Below are 14,878 nucleotides of genomic sequence, written 5' to 3' on the forward strand. Positions count from 1 at the left end.
CAGGAAGCAGGGTGCAGGACCAAGGTCCGTCCAATCTTCCCTCCCTCCCTGAGAAAACTCTTCACGGGGGTGCAGAAATTCCACTGCCCCAACTCCCAATGTCAACTTTTTTTTTACGCGTTTTACATTTCGCGAAATCTAAAATAATTTGTAATATAATATGATATATATATGGAATTTAGAACAGTGATAATAACTTCTTTTAGTTATTTTATGACTAACAATTATTATTATATTTGCGATCTTGTTTACGTGTTCATGAAGACAAATATTCGTTACTAGTTTTTGCTGGCAACGTACCCATAGATGAATGAATCCTTCTGCTTTCGGTTGAACTCGGCTATTTTCGGGAATCACGCAAGCTCGGAAAGCACAGCTTTTTGTAGAAGCTTTGTGGACGGGTTCCACCAGAATTTCACGCTTCGCCATGTGACTCCTTCGGAGGCATTATTTTCCCGCAGAACGGCTGCAAGCATTGAGGCTGGTGCTTGCTACAGAGCTGCTGGGGAAGTTTGCGGCCGCATTTTTTCGCGAAATCGAGTGCGATGGAAACTACATACGGTTAGAACATTAAGTACATTAAATGATATTCGAATTATGCAAGCAGTGCTTGCATTGCTTGTACTATATCTTCGCCTCTGATGCAGTGGTATGCCGACAACAATGTTCACCGATTGGTCTGGCTTGCACAGAGTCCTCATCTCAATCCCATAGAACACCTTTGGTAGGCATTGGACTGGCGGGTGAGGTCTCGGGAGATGCGGCCAAATTCCATTGTCCAACCGAGTGAGATCTTGCAAGAGGAATGGCGACGCATTCAAATGGACGTCCTCCACAAACTAGTCGAGAGCATGCCTGACAGAGTGGCTCCTGTTATAGCAGCAAGAGGTGTCTCCACGAGGTTCTAACAGGGTTCGCACCACCAGACAACCATTTTGTACACGTGCCCAATTACTTTTTGGTAGATAGTGTATTTTCTATACAACTAAGAACAAAGTAACCACTTATCTCGTTTTCCGCAGTACAATAAGTGTTATGGTTTCCAGATATTTCAGGAAAAAGTCGGGAAAGTCACTTTTCAAAACACGATACTGTACTGATAGTAATTTTTCCACACACCCCAAATACTTCCTAAATTTCCTCAACGCACTCTTAAATTTTTTGCACAAGAGCCCAATTTTTTGTCACTTTTGTTCTAAATTTACCCTTACACCCTCTAAATACAAACTTAAAGGCTGCTCAGGATTTATTAGGGGAAGGGGGGGCAGATCCCAAATGTTGTGGTGTTGATTGAATTAGGTTTTTTGCGTCCTTTTCTACAAAGTTTGTATAATCGCGACGATGAGGATGAGTGATTTGATGAAATTGACATGTCCAACATTCTAGCCTTATGTTCGGCGTCCGGGAGGAATTTGAAAAATATAAATGTCCTACATTTTGAGCGTCACATAATATTAATTAGGAAAATGCATGTTCCAGTTAAACACAGAGAAAAACTGCGCTCCCAAACTCAATAGTGAAATTAATTTTTTGATACAGTACTTGTCTTTGTTTCTGTTAGAACAATAATGGAAGTTATTAATGATTAAATTTGTGGGGGCACATTCTGATGATGTCACTGTTCAGTGCCTGAGTGGAATTTCTTGTTTCGGTGTTTATACTGATGAAACAAGGTGTTTCCATTTTTATTCAATATTTTGATTGTAAAGCATAGGGTATAGAGAACAAAGTTATTGGACTAGAAACTACCCTCGATAAACCTGAAACCATTTAAAATTACCATAATTGCTGAATATTTCTTTGCCATTCCAGGTCATAATGAGAAAGTACTTTCATTACCATCAGCACAACGGAGTCATGAGATATACAGGGTGAGCATAAAGTATTTTCCTGATTACAAACTATTATTGCTAAAGAACTATGCTAGATACATATATGCGGTTTGTTGGAAATGGTAGCTTAACTCATAATGTTTTGTTATCGGTACACTTCAGTACACTTCGACATGTGCTCCCTTTGTTGTCCTTAGAACGTCTAGGCGATACTCAATTTCTCTCCATGTCTTTGCCAACATCTCTTCCGTCAACGTCTCTATAGCATCCCGTATTCGTGTCTGAAGTGTTTGCATATCAGGAACTGGTGAACCAAACACTGTGTCCTTAACCATAAAAAAAAGTCAAGAGGGGTTATGTCCGGCGAACGCGGTGGCCATGATATGGGACCGTCTCTACGAATCAAACAAAACGAAGAGATGGAAAAAAACTTGACGTATTGCACTACTTATTGCCATAGGTTTTATTTGCTTATCTACCGTGGAAGTTGAGATGTAAATATTCATAATCAGGGAAAGACTTTATACACCCTGTATATAAGTTATGTATATAATTCAGTGGCGAAGACTGACATTTTTACGTAGTTATCGCAAGACTTGCCAAACGTGAGGGTCAATCTTTCAACCCGGGAAGGGGAAGGGGAAGGGGGAGGGGGCATTCCTACATTGAGAATGATGTTAACAGTGTTCGTACATGACGTGTGAATAAGAGATGGCTAAATCTATTCTTAAAACAAATTTGAAAACATTTAAAAAATGGAAAAATTGTTAAACTTCTCTCTCCAAAATTCGGATTGCTTCCATAATCCGGGTAGTAGAATTTTTGAATCGAGATTTTTAGATTTTCCGGAATCCTGATATTTTTGGCCATCATTGGTGTGAAAGTAAGATATGTTAGAGAAAAGGTTCTGTTCGAGTAAGTATGTCTATCACCTCGAGAACAAAAATCTTGATCAATCTTGTCATTTGTAAGCATAGTAAACACAAAACAGCAGGAAGTACTTCGTGTTTTATAAACCAAGAGCATTTTTTCCCCAAAATCGATTTTTGAACCGCAGGATCCAAAAAATTAAAAGAGGAAATACTATGAAGAAAATAGAATGGATCCAGAACTGCTTTTTTTTTCAGTTCTTTCTAGCACTAACCGTGGGAAAATTTATGCTTTTGCTTACTTATATATTTTTTTCTATGCACCATTACTTTTTCTAACGATGGAAGCGGCCCCGGCGCCCACCCAGCGTCGAATAACATGGGTACCTGGGGAAACCCTGGGGGGGTAAAGGCGGTCAGGGGCGTGATGCTGATCACATCACCCCCACTCACGACCGGATCAAGAAAGTGTGGGGCGTTACCCCCACACCCCCTATACGCCTTCATGGCTTAGTGCTATGCACAGGGGAGCACTTTACCTTTTTACCTTTTTCATTACTTTCATCATGTATTCGGTGTAAGTTGCGTTGCGATGCTCTTCAATATGTTTTTTTTTTTCCTCTTAAAAACAAGAGCGTTGCATGCTTTACAGTGCATGAGAAGTTTCATCTTGATGTCACAGAAACCCTGCCGGGTTTGTAAACAAGGAGGCTGAAAAAAAAAAAGGTATCTCATGACCAGACCTTCAAAAGCGGGGGGAAAGCCGTCGAAGGACCTTGGATTCGCAGACCTTCTGCGATGAGCTGGCCCGCCTGACACCATTGCACTCAACGGAAACCCAGCGGGACGATTGGGCACGCGGGGAGGGAGTGTAGAACTGGGCTCTCCTTTCGATGCGCTAAACTTAGCGAATCTCTTGCGTATTTCTAGCTGTTTAATGGAGTTACTTGACCAATTTCACTCAAATATGCGAATATTCTGATTTATTTTTTCTTCCTCCCTAAAAAAAATAACAAAAAAATATTTTTCTTATTTTGCTTTGTCATCGCCGCATCCCCGATGAAATATATATTCTAATAGTCTGTAAAAAGTTTGTTATTGGCGTTCAGTATAATTTAAAAGACTTTGATTGGTCAGTCTCTCAAAAATTAATTTTGACTAAACCTGAAATTTTGATAAAAATTGGCTCCTCTGAGAATTATCAGTTAAAACAAGTAGTAAAGTGTATTGTGCAGTATTGATTACAAGTTTGGAAATTCTGCATTTAAGAATTCATAAGTATATATATTTTTTTTAGAAGCTGGAAAGTGTCAATTTTATATTACTTTCTAACATGTTCTGGAAATGTGTATTATTTATTGTGAATGTCTTGTGTCCTACATTTTGACTAAAAGTCGTACATTTTGTGATATAATGTCCTACTTTTCCCTTGTAGCTATCTGGTAAGCCTATAAAGGAACCCATTTACAAGGAACACCCATTTCGGGAATCGAACCCAGGACCGCTGGCATCGTAGCGTGTTGTGATGACCAATTCCCCACGGTTGTCAGCCCGATGTTGTTGGAGTATTAGATGTAATCATCAATGTAATGGTAATATTACAGTTAGAGCTAAATGTAAAGTTTTAGTAACAGTTTCAAATTCCTAGTTCATGCATATTGTACACTTGTATAGGGTAATTATAATATGAATGTGAATATAGAAGTTTGTAAAATTCCAATATAAGATCACATACAAATTCGGAAGGGAAGTTTTTCAAAGTCTTTTTTGGTTTTCTACCAATGGAAGCTGCCATAAGTAACAATACAAAACGTACTTTACGTTTTCTATGTGTCTTACGTGTAATTTACGTAAGAAACCTTTCTTTACGCGTAATTGCACAATCCTGATCACAACACATGTGTTCTTTGGATGCAAACATCTATCAACCCAGTCCATTTGACCAAAGCCAGCTACTGATGATAAGTGTCAATAAAGAAGAAGAAGAAGAAGAAGAAGAGATGCATCTGTTACCGTCTTGATAAACAGTCATTCTTCCCATGCTCAAGATAAGTAAGTGTTGATAAATACAAATCCTTTTTATGTTCCCGTTTTGTTTGAAGAACACTGAGGACTTGCAGATTTCTTGAGTTAACAATAGCGTTTATCTAATCGAAGTAAACCTTACCCCGTTACCGTGGCATTAGAACAACTATAACATTAAAATGCATTTCAAGCGTTTGGAAGTCTCCTGTAAAACGTTCGAAGTACAGAGAGAACCGGGGAACAGAGGGGCAACTACGAATTTTTGTCTGGGGGGCAAGTACTACGAGGATAAACGTGCCAATAATAATAATAATAATAATAATAATAATAATAATGACATTTTATTATTATTATTTATTTTTGTTGGCATTTTTCTGGTATTTCTTCAACACGTTCAATTTCACATTAGCTAATAATCAGAGGCGAGGCGTCCGGTCATCGGGAGATGCGACGATGACAAAGCAAAATAATAAAAATATTGCTTTTGAAATATTTTAGATAGGAAGTAAAAAATAAGTCATAATATTCGCATATTTGAGCGAAATTAGACAAGCAACATCACGAAAGAGCTAGAAATACCCCAGAGATTCGCCAAGTTTAGCGCATCGAAAGGAGAGCCCAGTTCTACCCCGTGTCCAACCGGCCCGCTACGTTTCCTGTTGAGTGCAATGGTGTCAGGCGGCCAGCTCATCGCAGCAGGTCTGCGAATCCAAGGCCCTTTGTCCGCTTTTTCCCCGCTCTTGAAGGTCTGGTCATAAGAGACCTTTTTTTCAGCCTCCTTGTTTACAAACACGGCAGGGTTTCTGTGACGTAATCAAGATGAAACTTCTCAGACTGTCCAGCACTGTGTAAAGCATGCAACTCTCTTGTTTTAAAAAGAAAAAAACACATATTGAAGAGCATCGCAACGCGACTTACATAGAATACATGAAAGTAATGGTGCTTAGAAAAAAAAATGTAAGTAAGCAAAAGCATAAATTTCCCCACGGTTCTGCTAGAAAGAACTTAAATTTAAAAAAGCAGTTCTGGATCCATTGTATTACCTTCATAGTATTTCTCCTTTAATTTTTTTTGTTTTGATCCTGCGGTTCAAATATCGATTTTGGAAATAAATGTTCTTGCTTTACAAAACACGAAGTACTTCCTGTTGTTACTATGTTCTAGGCCTATGCTTACGAATGACAAGATTGATCAAGATTTTTCTTCTCGAGGTGACAGACATACTTACTTAGACAGAACCTTTTCCCTAACATATCTTACTTCTACACCAATGATGGCCAAAAATATCTGGATTCCGGAAAATTTAAAATCTCGATTCGGAAATTTTACTTCCCAGATTTCGGAGGCAATCCTAATTTCGCAGAGAGAGATTTAATACTTTTCCATTTTTTCGGGTAGAATTCATTAAGAAAGTTTTGTCTTCTTTATTTTACGATCACATACTCCGTAGAAATAAAATAGATTTAGCCATCTCTACGTCACACGTCATGTACAAACATTGTTACCATCATTATCAATGTAGTACCCCCCCCCCCCCGCCCCGGTTGAGAAATTGACCCTGACGTTTGGCAAGTCTTGCGATGCGATGACTAGGTAAAAATGGCACGCTTCGCCACTGCTAATAATGGAAAACAAGCACGCAAACTGTATTTTTGAAAGACAAAATGACGAATACTCGTATAATTCGTTTTGTACATATGGCATGTGTAACTTTCATGTAGAACATATGTTTTACACATGCAACGTAGAGCGACGTAAAATAAGAAAATACATATGCAACATGTTAACACAAAATTGTGCACTTATTCAATGTTTCTTTAATACACGTAAGTATATTATTTAAATATTACATTACATAATCAATTCATCCACCTAATAACACACCAACAGCAGAAACGATATAAATTGACTCTCACATGTGTGTTGACCCTTTTTCTCAAAACGATAGTTCATACATTTAAAACAAAACTGTTTAGCAACAACAGTCTGAAGTGCACATTTGGTCTTACTACTCTCTCTAGTAATTTACAATCCATCATAGAAAAGAATCACAGTGCGAGCGAACCGAGCAAGAAAATTTTCAGATTCAATTCTTGCAAACTTAAAACAATCTTGACTTAATAGAGCGCAAATATTTTCACGGGGCACCATGGCATTCTCTCCTTTACAACTTTTTTTAATTTAGATCGTTCGGTGACCAGGGTCCGACTCCTGCCGCCCCCTGGCTATGGCTCTGAACTTGACGACACTATAAGGAAAGCAGACAATGTGAGCGAAGCGAGCAAGAACATTTTACGAAACTTATTTTTATTTGCATAACATTTGAAATCGAGGGGGGGATAATTGCCCCTCTGTGCCACGCAGGGCAGAGGCCGTCTGGAAGAAAAATGCAACAACTATATGAAAACTAATTCCATCTTGAGTATCATTTTGTCCTGGTACTCTTAGATTCTGCTAGCCTTGAATTTATTCATTTAAATGTTTGCCCCCCCTAGAATTGGCTTCCGTCCAAGGTTGTGGCGCAATGCCCTTCTGTGGTTGCGCCACTGGCTGCAAATAATTTCACGGGGCGCCATGGGAGTCTCTCTTTTAAAACTTTTTTCATTTACATCGTTCGGCGTTCCCTAAGGCCCTCACCACGGCTCGGAACTTGATAAGAGTAAGAAAAGGAGGCATTGCGAGCGAAGCGAGTAAGAAAATTTTACAAAATGTATTTTTATTTACATAAAATTTGGAATCGAGGGGGGCATAATTCCCTCTGTGCCGCCCTGAAGGTGCCCTTGGCCGTCAATGTTTGACCCCCCTAGAATTGATTTGCTTCCTAGGTTGGGGAGGGGGCAGTGGCGATTTCTCTGGGTGTGTAAGTCGTGTGTCAACGGCCAAAGGAAAATGAAATAAAGAAGAAAGTATCTGTACTTTTATAAATTACGATTTTGAGCATTTTTCTTTAATTGTCAGTTTCGAGCGCCCGGTAGTTTACGAACGCGGCGCAGCGCGCAGTTGTTGTCAGGCAGGCAGATCGGTCCCGCACTGCCAGGGCGTTGGAGAGGAAATACAACGTCTTACCACTGCCAAAACATAGGATGACCGCGCATGCGCACCCTGCCACCCACCACCATGGTTAGCTTCTCAAGGCGTTGTATTTCTTCCAAACGGTTTGGCTTTCATTCACCCCGCGTTCCACGTTGTTTTGCTCGTGATTGTTGTGCATTATTTTTTAAACGTGTGGTGTGAAGTGATGTGATTATTTTAAGATGGAGAATAGTGAAAGTGTTGTGCAAAACTATTTCAATGATTCCTTTTCTTCGCTTTCGTATTCAGAGAAGAAACAAGTGATTGACAATGGTCGACCATGTCCGAATCTCACGATGTCAACATATGTTAAAGGAAAAAGTGGTGCTGGAGAAGGTTTTGAGAGACATTTTCGAAAAGAACTCTATGAAATTTCAGACTGGCTTTGCGGGTGTGATGTGGTGAATAAATTTTACTGTTGAACATGTTTATTATTCTTACGGGAGTGCGGGATCCCGAAAAGTCGGCACCGAGATTAGGAAAAAAATTTCCTGTCCCGATCCCGACTTCGGGAAATGACTTCCCGACCTTTTCGGGATCCCGAGCAGTCGGGAAATACCGAATGGTCATTGTAAAAAGTTGTTAATTCTCGATGTTTTCGGCATTGCAAATGTCTGGAACTTATCGGAAATTCTTAGTTTTTGTATCAGAAATGCAAAAACAATCACTTAAGGTGAAAATGACGTGTAGAATTCGATTTTTCAAGAGCTTCGGAAAATTTCGAACATTTCCCGTCCCGAAAATTTCCCGACATTGTAGGGAAATTGAGAATTTTTCCCGTCCAATGTCGGGATTTAAAAAATATCCCGTCCCGACTTTCGACTAGAAAAGGTGTTTGGAATTATCAAGGGTATGCGGATTTGAATCATCTTAATACTGCAGTGAAAAACACAGCGAGTCTGAATTGCATCTTTCTAGTTTCTTTAAATTTAGTAGTTTTGTTGCCACCCCTACTAGAATTGACGGTCTTTTGGATACACAATGAAAAAGTAAAAAAGAAAAGGAAAATATTAAAGAGTTTGATTAACGCCGTCTACTATTTAACAAAGCAAGAACTGCCGAGGCCATGAGGAAAATGCAGCATCTCTAAGTAATGGCAATTACATGGAATTCCTTATTGCCAGTGCCGAATTTGATCCCTCATTAAAAGAAAATTTATTAAATTCTACAGTTTTTCGCGGTACTTCGGCAGGCATTCAAAATTATTTAATAAATTCAGTTTCGATGTTCTGAGAGATGAAATCTACAATGAAATTCAAAACACAGACTTTGTGGCTATCATGGTCGATGAAACATCAGACATTAGCAAAAAATCTCCGGTGTCAACGATGTTACGTTTTTTTTCGGACTCACAGAAAAAAGTCATTGAAAGATTTCTTGGGTTTCATGACATGAACGCCGATAAAACTGCAGCAGCTCTTTTTAGTCACGTGACTGAAATAATGGATAAATATAAGTGTGGGGATAAATTAATTGCCCAGACATACAATGGATCTTCTGTAATGAGTGGTCAGTTAAAGAAGAATAGAGCTGGAATTCAAGTAACTGTAAGTAATGAGCATTCGTTTTTTCAAAATTTACTTTTTGGAAGGATAAATGAAGGGTAAGGGGGAAAAACCGGGAATGTGGATTTTAGCGATTTTTCAATGAACGGGTCATTCTTAAGTCCACGGTGATTTTTGTAGGGGTGATGGGAGTTCCACCAACCCCTCTGGTTGCAAACTGCTGCTTTAAAAATTAATTGTATGGCGAAGTACTGAACATTAATTTTCTCCTTTAAACAGTCCTTGCTTGTCCTTGCACTTCAAAAATATTAATATTTTAAATGAAGTATTTACTTCATTTAAAATAATTTGTAATTTAATGTTTTTTCTAAATATTTCTAAATTTACACCAAAAATGTTCGGAGAACATGAGTAATATTGGGTCACAGAAATGAGAGGGGGAGGGGTTAACATTCCTTCTTTGACAACGCCTTAAGTTCAGGGTCAGGAGACGCCACTGGGAGGGGGGCAATGTCACCCCTGCCACCCCCCTGTGGTTGCACAACTGCCAGGGAACACATAAATACAGGTGTAAGCAGTGTGCGAATTAACGGGGAAGATACCGGGGATTTTCCCCCGCAAGAAGTTTTATTCCCGCCAAAAAAATATTTTTATCCCTGCCAGAGATGATTTTATCCCCCTCAAAGAAAATGGGGTTAAAGTATAGTGTATACAATTTCTTAACCCTCTGCTGAGTATGTGCTTTTTCAAGGCTAACGACTAAATTATATATACGTGTGTCACCAACGGTTGATATATCCTATTTTGATTTATTTTCTATAGCATCGTCATATTATAACCGAACATTTTTTACTTTTTTCGTTAATTGGTCCAAAATATAGCTAATGCCACTTCGTACGGGTACTTGGGGCCTATGAGGACCCCAATGAATATTTCGAGTTATTGTTTCTTCTACCGCTCGATATTATTATTATTATTATTATTATATATTATTGTAAGGGTATTATTATTATTACCTAAATATAATGCCACTTCGTACGGGCACTTGGGGCCTTTGAGGACCCCAATGAATATTTCGATTTATTGTTTCATCTAAAGTTTATTCTGTATGACATATCTCACTATAATAAAATAAATTTAAGGTGAAAACACTTATTTGAATAACGAAACTTTTTACGGCAGAAAACAGCACTAACGTAGCACTAACGATGGGCAGAATTTCGGTGGGGTTTGTATAAAATTTGAAAACTGTGAAGTAAGCCCGCCCCATTTTGGAACGGCCCTTGTTCCAAAAATATAGCAGCACTAACGAAACTTTTTACGGCAGAAAAGAGCACTAACGTTGCACTAACGATGAACAAAGTTTCATGAGATTTCTAGAACAGTGGCGGGCTACGTGAAGTTAGCCCTTCCATTTTCGATTTGCCCTAATTTTTTTATCATGGGAGCACTAACGGAACTGATTGCGGCAGAAACCAGCACTAACGTAGCACTAACGATGGACAAAATTTAGTTATTTTTCTAGACAATTGGCGAGCTAAGTTCACTGACCTCCAAAGATGGCCATAGTTAAGCTTGCAATTTACAAATCTGTAATGAGAGATAATTTCTGAAAATAAAAGAAATAACTCCTATAACTACTTAAAAACGTGTACCAAAAAAAGAAAAAAAGATTATGAATTACAAAACCGTTACATCTGTTCCTCAGGTGGCCCACGGCCTATAGTTGGCTTAGAAAATTATGCTTGTGCTCAAGAAAACATATTTATTCACATTTCTACATCTTATTAGATTGTTGGTCTCAAACTTTTGATTGTCGACATGCATTGTATACGGTAACTACGAATAGCCGACCTTTGCGAAGGACTGGTCTGCAGTCCCTCCGACACCAGGGTTCCACAAAAACTTACATAATATGGCTGCGGGCAGTCAGAGACAGTTCGTTTTCTGCATGGTGCATCTAAGGGGGACTGGGTACATTAATGTTAGTGCCATTTATTAGCTGTGTTAAATACTAATATGATTTTCGTACAGTGGATCACCTTGAGAACACGGGTTACCTTTTGCTCACCTACCTTATTAGGTCGACTCTACACTACGTCACATCGTGAATTAACCATTTAATAATTGAATATAGTCTCCTCTCTGGGGCGTCTAAAGTTATATTATCAAGCAACAAACGGAAATTCTTTCCCGTGTGTCCATTTCAGTAGCGTACGCAGGAATTCATGAAGGGGGGTGTTATTTCGAAAACTTTCCACAAATTCACATTACCATTGTTTTATTATACTTTAATTAATAATAATAATAATAATAATAAATTAATAATTATCATAATTAATTAATTAATTAGTTTAATTACTACTAATAATTACTACTAATGCAGCTGCTATTATGAAACAAATAGAACAAAATTACATTTCTTTTGTTTCTTTGTTACAAAATAATTGTCTAGTCAACGGTTATTTGTATGTGATAAGTCAGACATTTTAAGTGTGAAGAAAATCCATAAAGAAAAGCAAATATATTAAATTTATTGAAATAATCGAAATATGAAACTCATTCAAGGAGCTGCGCTGGTCTAGTCTGACAACTTCGTGGGATATCCGGTTTCGATTCCCGGAATTGGTTGGAATTTATCCAGCCTTGTCTCCGCACCCAGCCTCATAGCAATGGGTACCTGAGAGCAACCCTGGGGGATGAAGGCTGCCCGAGCATGGTGCTGATCACATCACCTGCAAAATAGTTCGAGATCGAGAATATTTGGGGCCCACCACACCACTACGTGTGCCTTCATGGCACGGTGCTATATGCACGGCGAATTTACATTACCTTTACCTATGGAACTCGCCCAGGATGATGATGAAGCGCGAGAATACATGTTGCTAAATTCCACTGAGTCTATGTTTTCGTTGAAAAGTAAGTTTATAGACATTCCAACACATTTATCACTTCTAGGTGATTCACAAAGCACTTCTTCAACATTATTTAATGATGTGGATGTAGACTCAGCATCAGTTGAGAGTTCACAAGGGAATGTGAAATCAGTACCTGGAAGAACTTTTGCAATAAGGTCGGCACACTGCTACGAAGCAAGGAATTTTCACAATTCTCACGAGAGTCACTGCGCGACTTTTTGCAAAAAAAAAAAAATGCAAAATTGAACTTTGCTGCCGCTTAGATTGTGTTTGGAATGTTGCGTTTTTCTTCATGCTGCATGGGAATAATAATTTAAATTATTATTATTATTACTATTATTATTATTTTTACTGTCGCAGATCTTTGACTGTGATAAATTAGCCATTTTTAATTTTTTTCTACAGCATTTTACATAATATTTCAAAAGCTCAAGGGGGGGGTTTAAACCCGGTAACCCCCCCTTGCGTACGCCACTGGTCCATTTGACCACATAATACGATCAGGTGATAGTAATATTTATGATGTCATAGACAACTGGTTTAAGATAGAAAATAAACTAACCTTAATGTGCCAGGATTTATCAACAAAAAAATCACGATAGCATTAGGTTAAACTTGGCAAGTATATATATAAAAAATCACACGAGGAAAGGATTTCTGTTTGTTGCTTTAATTTTGGACACTAGTGTATTAATCGACCACCCCCTGGGAACAACTACAACTAACTACCCCGTGAGAAAGGCCGTTAATTCGCCACTGAATTGTACTGCAATGTTTTATGATGGATAAAAGGAAAAATTCCATTACAATAGGTTTGATAAAGAAATAAAGAAATGCAATTTTGTAAGTACATATTGTCCTTATAAAATGAAATCATTATCAGAATAAGAAGTAAGACCACAGTGGAATACTCATTCCTTGGTCTATCAATCATAATCGGGGCTTATCATTTTCAGAAATGAGCAAACAGAGATAGGCTATCTGATTATCATCTATTCTAATGGGTGAATGACGCAAGCTATAGGAATTTGTAGACAAGTAGCCCATTAATCAAAACGTGGAATGACAGACACAACGTATTGCTTTACATTGCCAAATAACACATACCTTCCCAATGACGTTGTGGTTATGTTGTTTCCTTGTAAACGAGGAGTTCCGGGTTCGATCCCCGGTGAAGGTACATTGCACAGTGGGTCGGATCGTACTTTGAACTGTAGGTCCAATACCGATTAGTCTGAGCATAAAGTGGATTTAAAACAAATCTTTGCCATAACAAAATAACATTGCTAGTACATTGCAATGAACCAACAAATAAGTGCTTCCCAAATTATTTAGAATTACAGATTATTTAGAATTCGATTAGCTGTAAATTTTTCGTGAGTGTTCTGTTCAATCATTTGCCTAGAGGTTCAGGGTTCCGGACAAAAAGTGGATCCGATCTTACTTTAAACTATTACAATTATTAAATTAAAAAAATAGCACCGAGTATAGAATGTATTTTATTTCTATTCTATGGTGAAAAGAAGACGACAAGAAATAGTGCAAATTGTGGTTGTAAAAAGCGAGAAAGGAAATGAGGAGCTGTGGAACATTCGTGTCTGTTTGTTTAATAGCATTTATGCAACAAAGAATAATGTAAGATTTCTAGAGCAGTGACGATAATAAGCTATATTCAACAACCAACCGGAAAATGTCATATTTTCTGTTGATCTTAAACTAATCATGTAGTTTAAATTAAAAAAATAAAATTATTATATGTAATTGTGATCACGTAGTTTCTCCGGTGTCAAATTACAGCGAGACCAGTATAATACCGAGAAAATAATCACACTTCTTTCGAATTTCTGATAGACCTACCACACAACTTCCTTTGTAAATAATAATATTATCTTTGTCACGCACGACTAATCTCTAATATAGGTTATGCCGTACGCACTGCCACCTTTCGGAAAAATGTGAAATTGTCGACTTTTTCTTGATCGTATACGGGTGCAATTTCAGACCTATCAACACAAGTTGTTCAACGACTTTCAATTGTCGAGTAAGTTGGGTCATGTATGCTCAGTTTCAATGACAATTGAATCGTATGCGGACGGCTTATAAAAGATAATTGTTCACTCAATGTTGTAGAGGGCTAACGGCTAAGCTAACAATCTAGTCAACTATTAAGCATTGTTGCTATATTCTTACCTTATTAGGTGGCTCGGTTCGCTTGCTACACTGCCCGCAACACAGCAACTACATACGCCGCGCACAAGGCAAAGATGATAATTTGATGAGAAAGTGCTTTTTCGCAGATAAGACCCTAGAGATTATGTAGATACTGATAAGGACAATAAAGGCTGCACGCATAAGTTCACATCACAGTTATCTTAGAGATAGCAATCATGTGAAAAGAAGCATATATTTGCAACAAGCTGAATAATTCGTGTTGTAATCATCAGCAATGTAGCTTAGTAATTGTTTCTGATTAGACTTGCAGCTTTACATTTGGCTCAAGATCGTATTGAGGGGGTCCGGAGGGCCCTAACACCCCGAAAGACTTACCAGTACTAAAATAAAATAATGTAAATATAATTGCTTAGCATTTGTTGTATAATCGATGGTTATTTATTTTCGCCGAACTTACTATTCCAGTTTTTCGCAGACTCTGACGC

At 38.1% G+C, this 14,878-nt stretch overlaps 1 protein-coding gene across 1 annotated transcript in view; it reads right to left on the reverse strand.

Moving 5' to 3' along the window:
* Positions 1-14,494, reverse strand: part of LOC146003808 (uncharacterized) — a 57,242-nt gene extending 42,748 nt beyond the window's left edge. The window contains exon 1 of the mRNA XM_083142227.1: positions 14,412-14,494. The gene's annotated coding sequence lies outside the window, so the exon portion shown is untranslated. The remainder of the gene's footprint in view (positions 1-14,411) is intronic.
* Positions 14,495-14,878: the final 384 nt, after the last annotated feature.

Source organism: Lepisma saccharinum, chromosome 20, assembly GCF_977018435.1.
Source record: "Lepisma saccharinum chromosome 20, izLepSacc3.1, whole genome shotgun sequence".
Classification (NCBI taxonomy): Eukaryota; Metazoa; Arthropoda; class Insecta; order Zygentoma; family Lepismatidae; genus Lepisma; species Lepisma saccharinum.